A 19,782-nucleotide genomic window follows, 5' to 3' on the forward strand; every position below is an offset into this window, starting at 1 on the left:
AATTGTGAGTACATTGTATACCAATAGAAACAAGAGTGTCTCTATCATAACTAATGTACCCCATGGTGGTAATTTTGCCGGTTTTAAAACGCTGTAAACTAACTTAAAGAACAAAACAAAGAAAAGGTGGTCGGAGCAGTCGTGACGGCAGCCGACCTCACCGGCGCCATCTTGTTTCTGTAGGGTTGTTAATTTAATTTTTACTTCAATAGAGATGTATTCTATTAATAAATTTTTCCACAATGAAATGTAAACGGTATTTCTTGATTTCCAGTTCATGAGGATAGTTTTCTTGGCGATAGTTAGAAACACCAATAGTAATCGACCATTTGAATTATTTATATCTATTGTGGATATGTCACCTAGTATGCAGATGGAGGCAGTGGGATGTGACATCCCATATAGTTAGAGAGTAAGTCGGTAACTTTTTCCCAAAATGTTTTAATTGGAGTGCAATGCTAAAAAGCATAAAGATAAGTGTCAGGAGTGTTTTGTGTGCAATGTGAACATGTCTCTGAGGTGAAACCCATTTTAAATAATTTCTGCCAAGTTAAATGAGTTCTGTGAAGTACTTTATACTGTATGAGTTGTAAGTTAGCATTTTTAGTCATGAAGTATATGTTTTTGCAAATTTAAGTCCAAAAATCAGCATTGGGAGTAATAGATAATTCCCATTTGGTGGTTGGTAGAGCTAATGCGTTGTCTGATTTTGATATCAATTTGTATATTTTGGAGAGTAATTTTTAAAAGAAAGATGTATTAATAAACTTGGAAATTTTGGGGGAAAGGTCTAAATTGATTGGTTGATTACAAAATCTTAAATAAGTAGTTTATTTTTGGAAGTATAGACATTTTTCTTACTGATATTCTGCCCATGTATGATAATGGCAATTTCATCCAGCATTGAAGATTGTCCTCTATTTTTTTAAAGTAATGGGGTATAGTTTAGTTGACAATTTGATTTGTAAATATTCTAGGAAGCAATTACTCCCAATGTTGTATATCTGAGGCATATGGGAAAATGGTACCAGGTTATTATTGTTAATAATATGCTGTAGTTGTACGATTCCCTTATCTGCCCATGTGCGAAAGTTAAGTGGCGTCTTGTTAGCTAAAAAATCTGGGTTATTCCAAATTGGGGTATATTTACATGGTATAAGTGGGGAATTTGTGATCTGATGAAACTTCCACCAGGCTGTCAGAGTTGCTTCTATTGTTGGTGTTTTAAAACAGTGATGTTTTTTGATTGTTCGACTGTAAAAGGGTCATTCTGAGATGTTAATGTCTTTGCAGATTGATTGTTCAATATCTTGCCATGTGTATTTCTGCTGAGTTAGGTTGAATCTATTCGTTTATGTTTTGGAGTTGATTAGCCAGAAAATAATTGTAAAAATGTGGTGCTTCTAATCCACCTTGTGATTTTGATTTCTGTAGGGTTGTTAATTAAAATTTTGGGGTCTTGTTTTTCCAGTAGAATTTGGTGATTATTGAATTTAGAGATTTGAACGAGCTACGAGTGGGCTGTGTTGGAATCATTGAAAATAAGTAGTTTATTTTTGGAAGTATAGACATTTTTCTTACTGATATTCTGCCCATGATTTATAATGGCAATTTCATCCAGCATTGAAGATTGTCCTCTATTTTTTTAAAGTAATGGGGTATTGTTAAGTGCAAACAACTTTGACAGCTTGGCGGAAACCCAGATATGTGATGTAATTCGTGCACAAAGAAATTTGTGTTGTTTGGGATGTCACATCCACGCTGGTGAAATGTAATGGAAGTATAGCGATTTATTCCAGTTAATTGAATATTCAGAGATGTTAGAAAAATTATCCATGAGTTTTATTGTTTCTTGTAATGATTTTTGGGGGTTTTGTAAATATAATATTATATCATGAGCGTAGAGACTTATTTTATGATGTATGTTTAATGTTTGAATTCCTTTAATCTAATTGTTTTGACGGATAGCTACTGCAAGTGGTTCAATGAATATGGTGAATAGAGATGGAGAGAGTGGGCATCCTTGTATAGTTCCCCGGTGTAGGGTGAAACTACGTGATGTTAGTCCATTAGTAATGACAGTGGCTAAGGGTGATGTGTAGAGAATTTTAACCCAATTAATAAATGATTCCCCAAAACCAAACCTCTCTAATGCAGAAAATACTTTTTCTGCATCAAAAGTAACTATCACAGATTTATATTTGTTTATTGATGAGTGGAGAATTAGGTAGTAGCTTGACGGTAATGGTGGATCTTTATTGGGTTTGGGGATAAGAGCAATTGTGGCTGTGTTCATGGTGTCTGGAAGTTTAGATTTTTGTTTTGATTTGCATATCTACCAAATAAAAAGTGGTGATAGGATAGACCAAAAGTGTTTGTAGAACTCGGCAGGGAGGCCATCAGGACCAGGGGCCTCATGTACAAAAACTTGCGTTGAATTCATACTAAAACATTGGTCACATTGGACAAAGCTGTAAATTAGTGTACGCAGTAAAAAAAATCTAATGTATGAAACACTGCGTACGCGGAATCCCACGCATATTCTCTTTGTACATCCGAATTAACGTGAAATTGAGCGCACGTGCACGAGCGCAAAAACCCTTCCCTGCCTCCTCCTCCGTATAAATATGATAATGGAAATCCGGGTCACGGCTGCAAATTGCGCTTTAATGTTTGGCTGGTCAACTGCATGGTATGGAAACCTTATATACCTGCTAGACATGCGGATGATCCCATCCCATACAGCTGGCATGGCACGGCTCAAAGACGACTGGCTTAACCCCGAGCGGTCTGCCAGTTTCCTTTGGAAAGAACCAGTTGCCATGAAACCAAGCGTTGTCAGCACCCGTAAGGGAACGGGTAATGCGTGGCTCCTTGCTGTCTCTCTTTCCAAATTTGGACCGACCTCAGCACAGAGCTCCAAGAGGATAGCTCTTGGAAATCTGAAACGGCTAATAAGCCAGTCATCATTGTGGGCCAGAAAATCACTGTGATCCCTGAAAAACGCGTTCCTTTCGGATTCGGCCATTGACAATGTCCTCTAATAATGCCAACACTGCCATTGCCATAGACTAAGAGTTGTATACATTTGTAAATGCTTTTATATGTTCTAAATCAAATAATTGGTATAACAATGTTGTGTTAATTAACCAATTTTATCAATTATAAATTAATAGCAATGTTTTTCACATGTGTTGGTGGGATACTTTGTAGTGTGCAATTTAACATAATTGCCTCTAGGAGTCGCCAACGGAAATTTCACTGTAAGTATATCCGACTGTGAGTGTGAAAACGGGCGTAAGCAAAGTGATTTATTGTTCGGCATGTGTTTAAGAGCATTAGAAAGTTCTTGTTCTGATAAAGGTGATTCTAGAATATCTATTTGCTGTTTGTTAAGTTGAGGTGAGTTGACATTGCTAAAAAACTGATTTATGTCATCCTGCCATGGATTTTTTTCAGGGGAATATAGTTTACTGTAGATATTTTGAAAGATTTGATTTATTTCTTCTGGTGAGTTGGTGGGTATCCCTGCTGAGTCCTTAATGACTGGTATAGTTGTTGTTTGTTTATTATGTTTTATTCGATTAGCCAGGTATTTACCAGATTTATTACTATGGCATGACCAAGTGACATTCTACATACATGTGCTTTCTCAGCAAACGCAGGCCAGGAGGTAACGGCAACAAAGCAACATTCCCATACTGGAAGTCGAACCCAGGCTGCCTGGGTGAAAACCAGGAATCCTAACCGCAAGACCATATGGGACGAGTGCGGAGGAAAACGCCACCAAGGGAGTGTTGCGTCCCTTGGGCAGAACACCGGATTTTTCCAGGTGAGCAGCTGCCAGCGTTTTGAGTCGCGCTGGTAAGAATCTGAGCTCTGTTGTGGTCAACAAGTGGTATTGACAAGAGCATTGCACGCGATCAAAGAGAGCCACGTGAGCCTCAAGCCACACATAGACTCTTTGGACCCGTGTTACGTTGTGTTGTGCCGCTGGCCCATCCCTAGCTGTGGTGAAATGAGATCCTAGGTGTTTTCTAGCAAGCCAGCAAAATAAGCACCATAGGAAGAGGATTCCCTGCTTTTCGGGGATTAAGGGAGCCCATACCACGGCGGAAATGCAGCTGCTGGAGTGGGTCGCACGAGCACCACTTTGAACTGGGGTAAAAGAAAGCCGAGCCAGCCAGGAGTCGAACCTAGAATCTTCTGATTCGTAGTCAGACGCGTTATCCATTGCGCCACTGGCCCACGGGCGGTGTGTGCAACTGACATTCTACATACATGTGCTTTCTTAGCAAACGCGGGCCAGTCAGGCGATAGTTGCAAAAGTAACTGCCGTGACCCGGATTCGAACCGGGGTTGCTGCGGCCACAACGCAGAGTACTAACCACTATACGATCACGGCGCGCCAGACCTCCGGTAAAAACACCGCCCTGCTTCCAGCGAGAAGTCAGACGCTGCTGGACGTACCGTGGGAAGTACTGGCAAATCGCTTCTCCCGTGTGCACCGGGGAAACTTCATTTTCCATGTAGTCTTCAATGCATTTGCAACACTCACAACTAGGCAATGGTCCTAATTACATGCAAAGGCCACCAAAATTCGCACAAGGTCTTGCAACATGCTTCGTCCTTTGTGGGACAGATGACCCAAATACTACAGTCCATTAATACTCTATACTTATAAGATGAGCTAATTGATTTCTCTAATATGTCTTCTTGGTTTGCCTCAATAAGAAGGAAAAATAATGGAAAGGAATGAAGTGAAAAATCCACACTGGAATTTACGTCCAGACAAACAGAGGGAACGAAAAAGGCAAAGATGGGGTCGTCTCGGCTGACGAACACACTTCAATACAACCTTCAGTAAACAATAGAAAGTTGTTTAAATTTCCTTCTCATCGCCATCTGGCCAATGAATCATACTAACGGCAACGGTTACGGAAAGCATTTTCAGATTCTGTTAGGGAATTTGTCACACGCTGGCCGTCTGTCTGTTGCTAACTAAGAGGTCTGGTGAACATTTTTTTAGCTTTAAGCATTTGCCCGAGAACAGGTCAATTGGCCGCAGGACAGCAGACCCAATATAGCCTGATAGATGCTTCAGTTCTCAGGAAAGGCACACCAGCGTACCACCTGGCCTGAGGAAGCCCACCATGGCAGTCGCCTACCTGCTTCTGCCTAAAAGGGGTATTCGGTAAATGAATGAGCCTCAAAAGCCCGGTTAATTTTAGCTAGGGAGAGACAACAAAGCAACATTCCCATACCGGGAGTCGAACCCGGGCCGCCTGGGTGAAAACCAGGAATCCTGACCGCTAGACCATATGGGACGAGCGTGGAGATGAGCGCCACCGAGGGAGTGGTGCGTCCCTTGGGCAGAACACTGGATTTTTCCAGGTAAGCAGCTGCCAACGTTTTGAGCCGCGCTGGTACGAATCTGAGCTCTGTTGTGGTCAACAAGTGGTATTGACAAGAACATTGCACGCGATCAAAGAGAGCCACGTGAGCCTTAAGCCAGACATAGACTCTTTGGACCCGTGTTACGTTGTGTTGTGCCGCTGGCCCATCCCTAGCTGTGGTGAAATGAGATCCTAGGTGTTTTCTAGCAAGCCAGCAAAATAAGCACCATAGGAAGAGGATTCCCTGCTTTTCGGGGATTAAGGGAGCCCATACCACGGCGGAAATGCAGCTGCTGGAGTGGGTCGCACGAGCACCACTTTGGACTGGGGTAAAAGAAAGCCGAGCCAGCCAGGAGTCGAACCTAGAATCTTCTGATCCGTAGTCAGACGCGTTATCCATTGCACCACTGGCGGTGTGTGCAACTGACATTCTACATACATGTGCTTTCTTAGCAAACGCGGGCCAGGAGGAAACGGCCTTGCAGTCAGGCGATAGTTGCAGAAGTAACTGCCGTGACCCGGATTCGAACCGGGGTTGCTGCGGCCACAACGCAGAGTACTAACCACTATACGATCACGGCGCGCCAGACCTCCGGTAAAAATGCCCCCTGCTTCCAGCGGGAAGTCAGACGCTGCTGGATGTACCGTGGGAAGTACTGGCAAATCGCTTCTCTCGTGTCACTGGGGAAACTTCATTTTCCATGTAGTCTTCAATGCATTTGCAACACTCACAACTAGGCAATGGTCCTAATTACATGCAAACGCCACCAAAATTCGCACAAGGTCTTGCAACATGCTTTGTCCTTTGTAGGACAGATGACCCAAATATTACAGTCTATTAATACTCTATACTTATAAGATGAGCTAATTGATTTCTCTAATATGTCTTCTTGGTTTGCCTCAATAAGAAAGAAAAATAATGGAAAGGAATGAAGTGAAAAATCCACACTGGAATTTACGTCCAGACAAACAGAGGGAACGAAAAAGGCAAAGATGGGGTCGTCTCGGCTGACGAACACACTTCAATACAACCTTCAGTAAACAATAGAAAGTTGTTTAAATTTCCTTCTCATCGCCATCTGGCCAATGAATCATACTAACGGCAACGGTTACGGAAAGCATTTTCAGATTCTGTTAGGGAATTTGTCACACGCTGGCCGTCTGTCTGTTGCTAACTAAGAGGTCTGGTGAACATTTTTTTAGCTTTAAGCATTTGCCCGAGAACAGGTCAATTGGCCGCAGGACAGCAGACCCAATATAGCCTGATAGATGCTTCAGTTCTCAGGAAAGGCACACCAGCGTACCACCTGGCCTGAGGAAGCCCACCATGGCAGTCGCCTACCTGCTTCTGCCTAAAAGGGGTATTCGGTAAATGAATGAGCCTCAAAAGCCCGGTTAATTTTAGCTAGGGAGAGACAACAAAGCAACATTCCCATACCGGGAGTCGAACCCGGGCCGCCTGGGTGAAAACCAGGAATCCTGACCGCTAGACCATATGGGACGAGCGCAGCGGTAAATGCCACCGAGGGAGGGTTGCGTCCCTTGGGCAGAACACCGGATTTTTCCAGGTGAGCAGCTGCCAACGTTTTGAGCCGCGCTGGTACGAATCTGAGCTCTGTTGTGGTCAACAAGTGGTATTGACAAGAACATTGCACGCGATCAAAGAGGGCCACGCGAGCCTCAAGCCACACATAGACTCTTTGGATCCGTGTTACGTTGTGTTGTGCCGCTGGCCCATCCCTAGCTGTGGTGAAATGAGATCCTAGGTGTTTTCTAGCAAGCCAGCAAAATAAGCACCATAGGAAGAGTGTTCCCTGCTTTTCGGGGATTAAGGGTGCCCATACCACGGCGGAAATGCAGCTGCTGGAGTGGGTCGCATGAGCACAACTTTGGACCGGGGTAAAAGAAAGCCGAGCCAGCCAGGAGTCGAACCTAGAATCTTCTGATTCGTAGTCAGACGCGTTATCCATTGCGCCACTGGCCCACGGGCGGTGTGTGCAACTGACATTCTACATACATGTGCTTTCTCAGCAAACGCAGGCCCGTAGGACATGGCCTTGCAGTCAGGCGATAGTTGCAAAATTAACTGCCGTGACCCGGATTCGAACCGGGGTTGCTGCGGCCACAACGCAGAGTACTAACCACTATACGATCACGGCGCGCCAGACCTCCGGTAAAAATGCCCCCTGCTTCCAGCGGGAAGTCAGACGCTGCTGGATGTACCGTGGGAAGTACTGGCAAATCGCTTCTCTCGTGTCACTGGGGAAACTTCATTTTCCATGTAGTCTTCAATGCATTTGCAACACTCACAACTAGGCAATGGTCCTAATTACATGCAAACGCCACCAAAATTCGCACAAGGTCTTGCAACATGCTTTGTCCTTTGTGGGACAGATGACCCAAATACTACAGTCCATTAATACTCTATACTTATAAGATGAGCTAATTGATTTCTCTAATATGTCTTCTTGGTTTGCCTCAATAAGAAGGAAAAATAATGGAAAGGAATGAAGTGAAAAATCCACACTGGAATTTACGTCCAGACAAACAGAGGGAACGAAAAAGCCAAAGATGGGGTCGTCTTGGCTGACGAACACACTTCAATACAACCTTTAGTAAACAATAGAAAGTTGTTTAAATTTCCTTCTCATCGCCATCTGGCCAATGAATCATACTAACGGCAACGGTTACGGAAAGCATTTTCAGATTCTGTTAGGGAATTTGTCACACGCTGGCCGTCTGTATGTTGCTAACTAAGAGGTTTGGTGAACATTTTTTTTAGCTTTAAGCATTTGCCCGAGAACAGGTCAATTGGCCGCAGGACAGCAGACCCAATATAGCCTGATAGATGCTTCAGTTCTCAGGAAAGGCACACCAGCATACCACCTGGCCTGAGGAAGCCCACCATGGCAGTCGCCTACCTGCTTCTGCCTAAAAGGGGTATTCGGTAAATGAATGAGCCTCAAAAGCCCGGTTAATTTTAGCTAGGGAGAGACAACAAAGCAACATTCCCATACCGGGAGTCGAACCCGGGCCGCCTGGGTAAAAAAACAGGAATCCTGACCGCTAGACCATATGGGACGAGCGCGGAGATGAACGCCACCGAGGGAGTGTTGCGTCCCTTGGGCAGAACACTGGATTTTTCCAGGTAAGCAGCTGCCAACGTTTTGAGCCGCGCTGGTACGAATCTGAGCTCTGTTGTGGTCAACATGTGGTATTGACGAGAACATTGCACGCGATCAAAGAGGGCCACGCGAGCCTCAAGCCACACATAGACTCTTTGGATCCGTGTTACGTTGTGTTGTGCCGCTGGCCCATCCCTAGCTGTGGTGAAATGAGATCCTAGGTGTTTTCTAGCAAGCCAGCAAAATAAGCACCATAGGAAGAGTGTTCCCTGCTTTTCGGGGATTAAGGGAGCCCATACCACGGCGGAAATGCAGCTGCTGGAGTGGGTCGCATGAGCACAACTTTGGACCGGGGTAAAAGAAAGCCGAGCCAGCCAGGAGTCGAACCTAGAATCTTCTGATCCGTAGTCAGACGCGTTATCCATTGCGCCACTGGCCCACGGGCGGTGTGTGCAACTGACATTCTACATACATGTGCTTTCTTAGCAAACGCGGGCCAGGAGGAAACGGCCTTGCAGTCAGGCGATAGTTGCAAAAGTAACTGCCGTGACCCGGATTCGAACCGGGGTTGCTGCGGCCACAACGCAGAGTACTAACCACTATACGATCACGGCGCGCCAGACCTCCGGTAAAAACACCGCCCTGCTTCCAGCGAGAAGTCAGACGCTGCTGGACGTACCGTGGGAAGTACTGGCAAATCGCTTCTCCCGTGTGCACCGGGGAAACTTCATTTTCCATGTAGTCTTCAATGCTAGAGGGAACGAAAAAGGCAAAGATGGGGTCGTCTCGGCTGACGAACACACTTCAATACAACCTTCAGTAAACAATAGAAAGTTGTTTAAATTTCCTTCTCATCGCCATCTGGCCAATGAATCATACTAACGGCAACGGTTACGGAAAGCATTTTCAGATTCTGTTAGGGAATTTGTCACACGCTGGCCGTCTGTCTCATTTGCAACACTCACAACTAGGCAATGGTCCTAATTACATGCAAAGGCCACCAAAATTCGCACAAGGTCTTGCAACATGCTTCGTCCTTTTGTGGGACAGATGACCCAAATACTACAGTCCATTAATACTCTATACTTATAAGATGAGCTAATTGATTTCTCTAATATGTCTTCTTGGTTTGCCTCAATAAGAAGGAAAAATAATGGAAAGGAATGAAGTGAAAAATCCACACTGGAATTTACGTCCAGACAAACAGAGGGAACGAAAAAGGCAAAGATGGGGTCGTCTCGGCTGACGAACACACTTCAATACAACCTTCAGTAAACAATAGAAAGTTGTTTAAATTTCCTTCTCATCGCCATCTGGCCAATGAATCATACTAACGGCAACGGTTACGGAAAGCATTTTCAGATTCTGTTAGGGAATTTGTCACACGCTGGCCGTCTGTCTGTTGCTAACTAAGAGGTCTGGTGAACATTTTTTTAGCTTTAAGCATTTGCCCGAGAACAGGTCAATTGGCCGCAGGACAGCAGACCCAATATAGCCTGATAGATGCTTCAGTTCTCAGGAAAGGCACACCAGCGTACCACCTGGCCTGAGGAAGCCCACCATGGCAGTCGCCTACCTGCTTCTGCCTAAAAGGGGTATTCGGTAAATGAATGAGCCTCAAAAGCCCGGTTAATTTTAGCTAGGGAGAGACAACAAAGCAACATTCCCATACCGGGAGTCGAACCTGGGCGAAAACCAGGAATCCTGACCGCTAGACCATATGGGACGAGCGCGGAGATGAACGCCACCGAGGGAGTGTTGCGTCCCTTGGGCAGAACACTGGATTTTTCCAGGTAAGCAGCTGCCAACGTTTTGAGCCGCGCTGGTACGAATCTGAGCTCTGTTGTGGTCAACAAGTGGTATTGACAAGAACATTGCACGCGATCAAAGAGAGCCACGCGAGCCTCAAGCCACACATAGACTCTTTGGATCCGTGTTACGTTGTGTTGTGCCGCTGGCCCATCCCTAGCTGTGGTGAAATGAGATCCTAGGTGTTTTCTAGCAAGCCAGCAAAATAAGCACCATAGGAAGAGTGTTCCCTGCTTTTCGGGGATTAAGGGAGCCCATACCACGGCGGAAATGCAGCTGCTGGAGTGGGTCGCATGAGCACAACTTTGGACCGGGGTAAAAGAAAGCCGAGCCAGCCAGGAGTCGAACCTAGAATCTTCTGATCCGTAGTCAGACGCATTATCCGTTGCGCCACTGGCGGTGTGTTCAACTGACATTCTACATACATGTGCTTTCTCAGCAAACGCAGGCCCGTAGGAAATGGCCTTGCAGTCAGGCGATAGTTGCAAAATTAACTGCCGTGACCCGGATTCGAACCGGGGTTGCTGCGGCCACAACGCAGAGTACTAACCACTATACGATCACGGCGCGCCAGACCTCCGGTAAAAACAAAGCCCTGCTTCCAGCGAAAAATCAGACGCTGCTGGATGTACCGTGGGAAGTACTGGCAAATCGCTTCTCTCGTGTGCACCGGGAAAACTTAATTTTCCATGTAGTCTTCAATGCATTTGCAACACTCACAACTAGGCAATGGTCCTAATTACATGCAAACGCCACCAAAATTCGCACAAGGTCTTGCAACATGCTTCGTCCTTTGTGGGACAGATGACCCAAATACTACAGTCCATTAATACTCTATACTTATAAGATGAGCTAATTGATTTCTCTAATATGTCTTCTTGGTTTGCCTCAATAAGAAGGAAAAATAATGGAAAGGAATGAAGTGAAAAATCCACACTGGAATTTACGTCCAGACAAACAGAGGGAACGAAAAAGGCAAAGATGGGGTCGTCTCGGCTGACGAACACACTTCAATACAACCTTCAGTAAACAATAGAAAGTTGTTTAAATTTCCTTCTCATCGCCATCTGGCCAATGAATCATACTAACGGCAACGGTTACGGAAAGCATTTTCAGATTCTGTTAGGGAATTTGTCACACGCTGGCCGTCTGTCTGTTGCTAACTAAGAGGTCTGGTGAACATTTTTTTAGCTTTAAGCATTTGCCCGAGAACAGGTCAATTGGCCGCAGGACAGCAGACCCAATATAGCCTGATAGATGCTTCAGTTCTCAGGAAAGGCACACCAGCGTACCACCTGGCCTGAGGAAGCCCACCATGGCAGTCGCCTACCTGCTTCTGCCTAAAAGGGGTATTCGGTAAATGAATGAGCCTCAAAAGCCCGGTTAATTTTAGCTAGGGAGAGACAACAAAGCAACATTCCCATACCGGGAGTCGAACCCGGGCGAAAACCAGGAATCCTGACCGCTAGACCATATGGGACGAGCGCGGAGATGAACGCCACCGAGGGAGTGTTGCGTCCCTTGGGCAGAACACTGGATTCTTCCAGGTAAGCAGCTGCCAACGTTTTGAGCCGCGCTGGTACGAATCTGAGCTCTGTTGTGGTCAACAAGTGGTATTGACAAGAACATTGCACGCGATCAAAGAGAGCCACGCGAGCCTCAAGCCACACATAGACTCTTTGGATCCGTGTTACGTTGTGTTGTGCCGCTGGCCCATCCCTAGCTGTGGTGAAATGAGATCCTAGGTGTTTTCTAGCAAGCCAGCAAAATAAGCACCATAGGAAGAGTGTTCCCTGCTTTTCGGGGATTAAGGGTGCCCATACCACAGCGGAAATGCAGCTGCTGGAGTGGGTCGCATGAGCACAACTTTGGACCGGGGTAAAAGAAAGCCGAGCCAGCCAGGAGTCGAACCTAGAATCTTCTGATCCGTAGTCAGACGCGTTATCCATTGCGCCACTGGCCCACGGGCGGTGTGTGCAACTGACATTCTACATACATGTGCTTTCTTAGCAAACGCGGGCCAGGAGGAAACGGCCTTGCAGTCAGGCGATAGTTGCAAAAGTAACTGCCGTGACCCGGATTCGAACCGGGGTTGCTGCGGCCACAACGCAGAGTACTGACCACTATACGATCACGGCACGCCAGACCTCCTGTAAAAACACCGCCCTGCTTCCAGCGAGAAGTCAGACGCTGCTGGACGTACCGTGGGAAGTACTGGCAAATCGCTTCTCCCGTGTGCACCGGGGAAACTTCATTTTCCATGTAGTCTTCAATGCATTTGCAACACTCACAACTAGGCAATGGTCCTAATTACATGCAAAGGCCACCAAAATTCGCACAAGGTCTTGCAACATGCTTCGTCCTTTGTGGGACAGATGACCCAAATACTACAGTCCATTAATACTCTATACTTAAAAGATGAGCTAATTGATTTCTCTAATATGTCTTCTTGGTTTGCCTCAATAAGAAGGAAAAATAATGGAAAGGAATGAAGTGAAAAATCCACACTGGAATTTACGTCCAGACAAACAGAGGGAACGAAAAAGGCAAAGATGGGGTCGTCTCGGCTGACGAACACACTTCAATACAACCTTTAGTAAACAATAGAAAGTTGTTTAAATTTCCTTCTCATCGCCATCTGGCCAATGAATCATACTAACGGCAACGGTTACGGAAAGCATTTTCAGATTCTGTTAGGGAATTTGTCACACGCTGGCCATCTGTCTGTTGCTAACTAAGAGGTCTGGTGAACATTTTTTTAGCTTTAAGCATTTGCCCGAGAACAGGTCAATTGGCCGCAGGACAGCAGACCCAATATAGCCTGATAGATGCTTCAGTTCTCAGGAAAGGCACACCAGCGTACCACCTGGCCTGGGGATGCCCACCATGGCAGTCGCCTACCTGCTTCTGCCTAAAAGGGGTATTCGGTAAATGAATGAGCCTCAAAAGCCCGGTTAATTTTAGCTAGGGAGAGACAACAAAGCAACATTCCCATACCGGGAGTCGAACCCGGGCCGCCTGGGTGAAAACCAGGAATCCTGACCCCTAGACCATATGGGACAAGCACAGAGATGAACGCCACCGAGGGAGTTTTGCGTCCCTTGGGCAGAACACTGGATTTTTCCAGGTAAGCAGCTGCCAACGTTTTGAGCCGCGCTGGTACGAATCTGAGCTCTGTTGTGGTCAACAAGTGGTATTGACAAGAACATTGCACGCGATCAAAGAGAGCCACGCGAGCCTCAAGCCACACATAGACTCTTTGGATCCGTGTTACGTTGTGTTGTGCCGCTGGCCCATCCCTAGCTGTGGTGAAATGAGATCCTAGGTGTTTTCTAGCAAGCCAGCAAAATAAGCACCATAGCAAGAGGATTCCCTGCTTTTCAAGGATTAAGGGAGCCCATACCACGGCGGAAATGCAGCTGCTGGAGTGGGTCGCATGAGCACAACTTTGGACCGGGGTAAAAGAAAGCCGAGCCAGCCAGGAGTCGAACCTAGAATCTTCTGATCCGTAGTCAGACGCGTTATCCATTGCGCCACTGGCCCACGGGCGGTGTGTGCAACTGACATTCTACATACATGTGCTTTCTTAGCAAACGCGGGCCAGGAGGAAACGGCCTTGCAGTCAGGCGCTAGTTGCAAAAGTAACTGCCGTGACCCGAATTCGAACCGGGGTTGCTGCGGCCACAACGCAGAGTACTGACCACTATACGATCGCGGCGCGCCAGACCTCCGGTAAAAACACTGCCCTGCTTCCAGCGAGAAGTCAGACGCTGCTGGACGTACCGTGGGAAGTACTGGCAAATCGCTTCTCCCGTGTGCACCGGGGAAACTTCATTTTCCATGTAGTCTTCAATGCATTTGCAACACTCACAACTAGGCAATGGTCCTAATTACATGCAAAGGCCACCAAAATTCGCACAAGGTCTTTCAACATGCTTCGTCCTTTGTGGGACAGATGACCCAAATACTACAGTCCATTAATACTCTATACTTATAAGATGAGCTAATTGATTTCTCTAATATGTCTTCTTGGTTTGCCTCAATAAGAAGGAAAAATAATGGAAAGGAATGAAGTGAAAAATCCACACTGGAATTTACGTCCAGACAAACAGAGGGAACGAAAAAGGCAAAGATGGGGTCGTCTCGGCTGACGAACACACTTCAATACAACCTTCAGTAAACAATAGAAAGTTGTTTAAATTTCCTTCTCATCGCCATCTGGCCAATGAATCATACTAACGGCAACGGTTACGGAAAGCATTTTCAGATTCTGTTAGGGAATTTGTCACACGCTGGCCGTCTGTCTGTTGCTAACTAAGAGGTCTGGTGAACATTTTTTTAGCTTTAAGCATTTGCCCGAGAACAGGTCAATTGGCCGCAGGACAGCAGACCCAATATAGCCTGATAAATGCTTCAGTTCTCAGGAAAGGCACACCAGCGTACCACCCGGCCTGAGGAAGCCCACCATGGCAGTCGCCTACCTGCTTCTGCCTAAAAGGGGGCTACGGTAAATGAATGAGCCTCAAAGGCCCGGGTAATTTTAGCTAGGGAGAGACAACAAAGAAACATTCCCATACCGGGAGTCGAAAACGGGCCGCCTGGGTGAAAACCAGGAATCCTGACCGCTAGACCATATGGGACGAGCGCGGAGATGAACGCCACCGAGGGAGTGTTGCGTCCCTTGGGCAGAACACTGGATTTTTCCAGGTAAGCAGCTGCCAACGTTTTGAGCCGCGCTGGTACGAATCTGAGCTCTGTTGTGGTCAACAAGTGGTATTGACAAGAACATTGCACGCGATCAAAGAGGGCCACGCGAGCCTCAAGCCACACATAGACTCTTTGGATCCGTGTTACGTTGTGTTGTGCCGCTGGCCCATCCCTAGCTGTGGTGAAATGAGATCCTAGGTGTTTTCTAGCAAGCCAGCAAAATAAGCACCATAGGAAGAGTGTTCCCTGATTTTCGGGGATTAAGGGTGCCCATACCACGGCGGAAATGCAGCTGCTGGAGTGGGTCGCATGAGCACAACTTTGGACCGGGGTAAAAGAAAGCCGAGCAAGCCAGGAGTCGAAACTAGAATCTTCTGATCCGTAGTCAGACGCGTTATCCATTGCGCCACTGGCCCACGGGCGGTGTGTGCAACTGACATTCTACATACATGTGCTTTCTTAGCAAACGCGGGCCAGGAGGAAACGGCCTTGCAGTCAGGCGCTAGTTGCAAAAGTAACTGCCGTGACCCGGATTCGAACCGGGGTTGCTGCGGCCACAACGCAGAGTACTAACCACTATACGATCACGGCGCGCCAGACCTCTGGTAAAAACACCGCCCTGCTTCCAGCGAGAAGTCAGACGCTGCTGGACGTACCGTGGGAGGACTGGCAAATCGCTTCTCCCGTGTGCACCGGGGAAACTTCATTTTCCATGTAGTCTTCAATGCTAGAGGGAACGAAAAAGGCAAAGATGGGGTCGTCTCGGCTGACGAACACACTTCAATACAACCTTCAGTAAACAATAGAAAGTTGTTTAAATTTCCTTCTCATCGCCATCTGGCCAATGAATCATACTAACGGCAACGGTTACGGAAAGCATTTTCAGATTCTGTTAGAGAATTTGTCACACGCTGGCCGTCTGTCGCATTTGCAACACTCACAACTAGGCAATGGTCCTAATTACATGCAAACGCCACCAAAATTCGCACAAGGTCTTGCAACATGCTTTGTCCTTTGTAGGACAGATGACCCAAATATTACAGTCTATTAATACTCTATACTTATAAGATGAGCTAATTGATTTCTCTAATATGTCTTCTTGGTTTGCCTCAATAAGAAGGAAAAATAATGGAAAGGAATGAAGTGAAAAATCCACACTGGAATTTACGTCCAGACAAACAGAGGGAACGAAAAAGGCAAAGATGGGGTCGTCTCGGCTGACGAACACACTTCAATACAACCTTTAGTAAACAATAGAAAGTTGTTTAAATTTCCTTCTCATCGCCATCTGGCCAATGAATCATACTAACGGCAACGGTTACGGAAAGCATTTTCAGATTCTGTTAGGGAATTTGTCACACGCTGGCCGTCTGTCTGTTGCTAACTAAGAGGTTTGGTGAACATTTTTTTAGCTTTAAGCATTTGCCCGAGAACAGGTCAATTGGCCGCAGGACAGCAGACCCAATATAGCCTGATAGATGCTTCAGTTCTCAGGAAAGGCACACCAGCGTACCACCTGGCCTGAGGAAGCCCACCATGGCAGTCGCCTACCTGCTTCTGCCTAAAAGGGGTATTCGGTAAATGAATGAGCCTCAAAAGCCCGGTTAATTTTAGCTAGGGAGAGACAACAAAGCAACATTCCCATACCGGGAGTCGAACCCGGGCCACCTGGGTGAAAACTAGGAATCCTGACCGCTAGACCATATGGGAAGAGCACGGAGATGAACGCCACCGAGGGAGTGTTGCGTCCCTTGGGCAGAACACTGGATTTTTCCAGGTAAGCAGCTGCCAACGTTTTGAGCCGCGCTGGTACGAATCTGAGCTCTGTTGTGGTCAACAAGTGGTATTGACAAGAACATTGCACGCGATCAAAGAGAGCCACGCGAGCCTCAAGCCACACATAGACTCTTTGGATCCGTGTTACGTTGTGTTGTGCCGCTGGCCCATCCCTAGCTGTGGTGAAATGAGATCCTAGGTGTTTTCTAGCCAGCCAGCAAAATAAGCACCATAGGAAGAGGATTCCCTGCTTTTCGGGGATTAAGGGAGCCCATACCACGGCGGAAATGCAGCTGCTGGAGTGGGTCGCACGAGCACCACTTTGGACTGGGGTAAATGAAAGCCGAGCCAGCCAGGAGTCGAACCTAGAATCTTCTGATTCGTAGTCAGACGTGTTATCCATTGCGCCACTGGCCCACGGGCATTGTGTGCAGCTGACATTCTACATACATGTGCTTTCTTAGCAAACGCGGGCCCGTAGGAAATAGCCTTGCAGTCAGGCGATAGTTGCAAAATTAGCTGACGTGACCCGGATTCGAACCGGGGTTGCTGCGGCCACAACGCAGAGTACTAACCACTATACGATCACGGCGCGCCAGACCTCTGGTAAAAACGCCCCCTGCTTCCAGCGGGAAGTCAGACGCTGCTGGATGTACCGTGGGAAGTACTGGCAAATCGCTTCTCCGGTGTGCACCGGGGAAACTTCATTTTCCATGTAGTCTTCAATGCTAGAGGGAACGAAAAAGGCAAAGATGGGGTCGTCTCGGCTGACGAACACACTTCAATACAACCTTCAGTAAACAATAGAAAGTTGTTTAAATTTTCTTCTCATCGCCATCTGGCCAATGAATCATACTAACGGCAACGGTTACGGAAAGCATTTTCAGATTCTGTTAGGGAATTTGTCACACGCTGGCCGTCTGTCTCATTTGCAACACTCACAACTAGGCAATGGTCCTAATTACATGCAAAGGCCACCAAAATTCGCACAAGGTCTTGCAACATGCTTCGTCCTTTGTGGGACAGATGACCCAAATACTACAGTCCATTAATACTCTATACTTATAAGATGAGCTAATTGATTTCTCTAATATGTCTTCTTGGTTTGCCTCAATAAGAAGGAAAAATAATGGAAAGGAATGAAGTGAAAAATCCACACTGGAATTTACGTCCAGACAAACAGAGGGAACGACAAAGGCAAAGATGGGGTCGTCTCGGCTGACGAACACACTTCAGTACAACCTTCAGTAAACAATAGAAAGTTGTTTAAATTTCCTTCTCATCGCCATCTGGCCAATGAATCATACTAACGGCAACGGTTACGGAAAGCATTTTCAGATTCTGTTAGGGAATTTGTCACACGCTGGCCGTCTGTCTGTTGCTAACTAAGAGGTCTGGTGAACATTTTTTTAGCTTTAAGCATTTGCCCGAGAACAGGTCAATTGGCCGCAGGACAGCAGACCCAATATAGCCTGATAGATGCTTCAGTTCTCAGGAAAGGCACACCAGCGTACCACCTGGCCTGAGGAAGCCCACCATGGCAGTCGCCTACCTGCTTCTGCCTAAAAGGGGTATTCGGTAAATGAATGAGCCTCAAAAGCCCGGTTAATTTTAGCTAGGGAGAGACAACAAAGCAACATTCCCATACCGGGAGTCGAACCCGGGCCACCTGGGTGAAAACCAGGAATCCTGACCGCTAGACCATATGGGAAGAGCACGGAGATGAACGCCACCGAGGGAGTGTTGCGTCCCTTGGGCAGAACACTGGATTTTTCCAGGTAAGCAGCTGCCAACGTTTTGAGCCGCGCTGGTACGAATCTGAGCTCTGTTGTGGTCAACAAGTGGTATTGACAAGAACATTGCACGCGATCAAAGAGAGCCACGCGAGCCTCAAGCCACACATAGACTCTTTGGATCCGTGTTACGTTGTGTTGTGCCGCTGGCCCATCCCTAGCTGTGGTGAAATGAGATCCTAGGTGTTTTCTAGCAAGCCAGCAAAATAAGCACCATAGGAAGAGTGTTCCCTGCTTTTCGGGGATTAAGGGTGCCCATACCACGGCGGAAATGCAGCTGCTGGGGTGGGTCGCACGAGCACCACTTTGGACTGGGGTGAAAGAAAGCCGAGCCAGCCAGGAGTCGAACCTAGAATCTTCTGATTCGTAGTCAGACGCGTTATCCATTGCGCCACTGGCCCACGGGCATTGTGTGCAGCTGACATTCTACATACATGTGCTTTCTCAGCAAACGCGGGCCCGGAGGAAACGGCCTTGCAGCCAGGCGATAGTTGCAAAAGTAACTGCCGTGACCCGGATTCGAACCGGGGTTGCTGCGGCCACAACGCAGAGTACTAACCACTATACGATCACGGCACGCCAGACCTCCGGTAAAAACACCGCCCTGCTTCCAGCGAGAAGTCAGACGCTGCTGGACATACCGTGGGAAGTACTGGCAAATCGCTTCTCCCGTGTGCACCGGGGAAACTTAATTTTCCATGTAGTCTTCAATGCATTTGCAACACTCACAACTAGGCAATGGTCCTAATTACATGCAAAGGCCACCAAAATTCGCACAAGGTCTTGCAACATGCTTCGTCCTTTGTGGGACAGATGACCCAAATACTACAGTCCATTAATACTCTATACTTATAAGATGAGCTAATTGATTTCTCTAATATGTCTTCTTGGTTTGCCTCAATAAGAAGGAAAAATAATGGAAAGGAATGAAGTGAAAAATCCACACTGGAATTTACGTCCAGACAAACAGAGGGAACGAAAAAGGCAAAGATGGGGTCGTCTCGGCTGACGAACACACTTCAATACAACCTTCAGTAAACAATAGAAAGTTGTTTAAATTTCCTTCTCATCGCCATCTGGCCAATGAATCATACTAACGGCAACGGTTACGGAAAGCATTTTCAGATTCTGTTAGGGAATTTGTCACACGCTGGCCGTCTGTCTGTTGCTAACTAA

At 46.7% G+C, this 19,782-nt stretch overlaps 20 non-coding genes across 20 annotated transcripts; all 20 read right to left on the reverse strand.

Moving 5' to 3' along the window:
- Positions 1-4,175: 4,175 nt before the first annotated feature.
- Positions 4,176-4,248, reverse strand: trnar-acg (transfer RNA arginine (anticodon ACG)). The gene has a single exon. It is a non-coding gene; the product is annotated as a tRNA-Arg (tRNA).
- Positions 4,249-4,333: 85 nt separating this feature from the next.
- Positions 4,334-4,405, reverse strand: trnah-gug (transfer RNA histidin (anticodon GUG)). Its single transcript has one exon. It is a non-coding gene; the product is annotated as a tRNA-His (tRNA).
- An 850-nt stretch (positions 4,406-5,255) lies between these two features.
- On the reverse strand, positions 5,256-5,327 carry trnae-uuc (transfer RNA glutamic acid (anticodon UUC)). Its single transcript has one exon. It is a non-coding gene; the product is annotated as a tRNA-Glu (tRNA).
- A 578-nt stretch (positions 5,328-5,905) lies between these two features.
- Positions 5,906-5,977, reverse strand: trnah-gug (transfer RNA histidin (anticodon GUG)). The gene has a single exon. It is a non-coding gene; the product is annotated as a tRNA-His (tRNA).
- Positions 5,978-6,825: 848 nt separating this feature from the next.
- trnae-uuc (transfer RNA glutamic acid (anticodon UUC)) lies at positions 6,826-6,897 on the reverse strand. The gene has a single exon. It is a non-coding gene; the product is annotated as a tRNA-Glu (tRNA).
- Positions 6,898-7,307: 410 nt separating this feature from the next.
- trnar-acg (transfer RNA arginine (anticodon ACG)) lies at positions 7,308-7,380 on the reverse strand. The gene has a single exon. It is a non-coding gene; the product is annotated as a tRNA-Arg (tRNA).
- Positions 7,381-7,483: 103 nt separating this feature from the next.
- trnah-gug (transfer RNA histidin (anticodon GUG)) lies at positions 7,484-7,555 on the reverse strand. Its single transcript has one exon. It is a non-coding gene; the product is annotated as a tRNA-His (tRNA).
- Positions 7,556-8,887: 1,332 nt separating this feature from the next.
- Positions 8,888-8,960, reverse strand: trnar-acg (transfer RNA arginine (anticodon ACG)). The gene has a single exon. It is a non-coding gene; the product is annotated as a tRNA-Arg (tRNA).
- Positions 8,961-9,063: 103 nt separating this feature from the next.
- Positions 9,064-9,135, reverse strand: trnah-gug (transfer RNA histidin (anticodon GUG)). The gene has a single exon. It is a non-coding gene; the product is annotated as a tRNA-His (tRNA).
- Positions 9,136-10,825: 1,690 nt separating this feature from the next.
- trnah-gug (transfer RNA histidin (anticodon GUG)) lies at positions 10,826-10,897 on the reverse strand. Its single transcript has one exon. It is a non-coding gene; the product is annotated as a tRNA-His (tRNA).
- Positions 10,898-12,220: 1,323 nt separating this feature from the next.
- On the reverse strand, positions 12,221-12,293 carry trnar-acg (transfer RNA arginine (anticodon ACG)). Its single transcript has one exon. It is a non-coding gene; the product is annotated as a tRNA-Arg (tRNA).
- Positions 12,294-12,396: 103 nt separating this feature from the next.
- On the reverse strand, positions 12,397-12,468 carry trnah-gug (transfer RNA histidin (anticodon GUG)). Its single transcript has one exon. It is a non-coding gene; the product is annotated as a tRNA-His (tRNA).
- Positions 12,469-13,318: 850 nt separating this feature from the next.
- On the reverse strand, positions 13,319-13,390 carry trnae-uuc (transfer RNA glutamic acid (anticodon UUC)). Its single transcript has one exon. It is a non-coding gene; the product is annotated as a tRNA-Glu (tRNA).
- Positions 13,391-13,800: 410 nt separating this feature from the next.
- trnar-acg (transfer RNA arginine (anticodon ACG)) lies at positions 13,801-13,873 on the reverse strand. Its single transcript has one exon. It is a non-coding gene; the product is annotated as a tRNA-Arg (tRNA).
- A 1,683-nt stretch (positions 13,874-15,556) lies between these two features.
- Positions 15,557-15,628, reverse strand: trnah-gug (transfer RNA histidin (anticodon GUG)). Its single transcript has one exon. It is a non-coding gene; the product is annotated as a tRNA-His (tRNA).
- A 1,047-nt stretch (positions 15,629-16,675) lies between these two features.
- Positions 16,676-16,747, reverse strand: trnae-uuc (transfer RNA glutamic acid (anticodon UUC)). The gene has a single exon. It is a non-coding gene; the product is annotated as a tRNA-Glu (tRNA).
- Positions 16,748-17,157: 410 nt separating this feature from the next.
- trnar-acg (transfer RNA arginine (anticodon ACG)) lies at positions 17,158-17,230 on the reverse strand. Its single transcript has one exon. It is a non-coding gene; the product is annotated as a tRNA-Arg (tRNA).
- A 1,222-nt stretch (positions 17,231-18,452) lies between these two features.
- On the reverse strand, positions 18,453-18,524 carry trnae-uuc (transfer RNA glutamic acid (anticodon UUC)). The gene has a single exon. It is a non-coding gene; the product is annotated as a tRNA-Glu (tRNA).
- Positions 18,525-18,934: 410 nt separating this feature from the next.
- On the reverse strand, positions 18,935-19,007 carry trnar-acg (transfer RNA arginine (anticodon ACG)). The gene has a single exon. It is a non-coding gene; the product is annotated as a tRNA-Arg (tRNA).
- Positions 19,008-19,110: 103 nt separating this feature from the next.
- trnah-gug (transfer RNA histidin (anticodon GUG)) lies at positions 19,111-19,182 on the reverse strand. Its single transcript has one exon. It is a non-coding gene; the product is annotated as a tRNA-His (tRNA).
- Positions 19,183-19,782: the final 600 nt, after the last annotated feature.

This window comes from Clarias gariepinus, chromosome 13 (genome assembly GCF_024256425.1).
Source record: "Clarias gariepinus isolate MV-2021 ecotype Netherlands chromosome 13, CGAR_prim_01v2, whole genome shotgun sequence".
Classification (NCBI taxonomy): Eukaryota; Metazoa; Chordata; class Actinopteri; order Siluriformes; family Clariidae; genus Clarias; species Clarias gariepinus.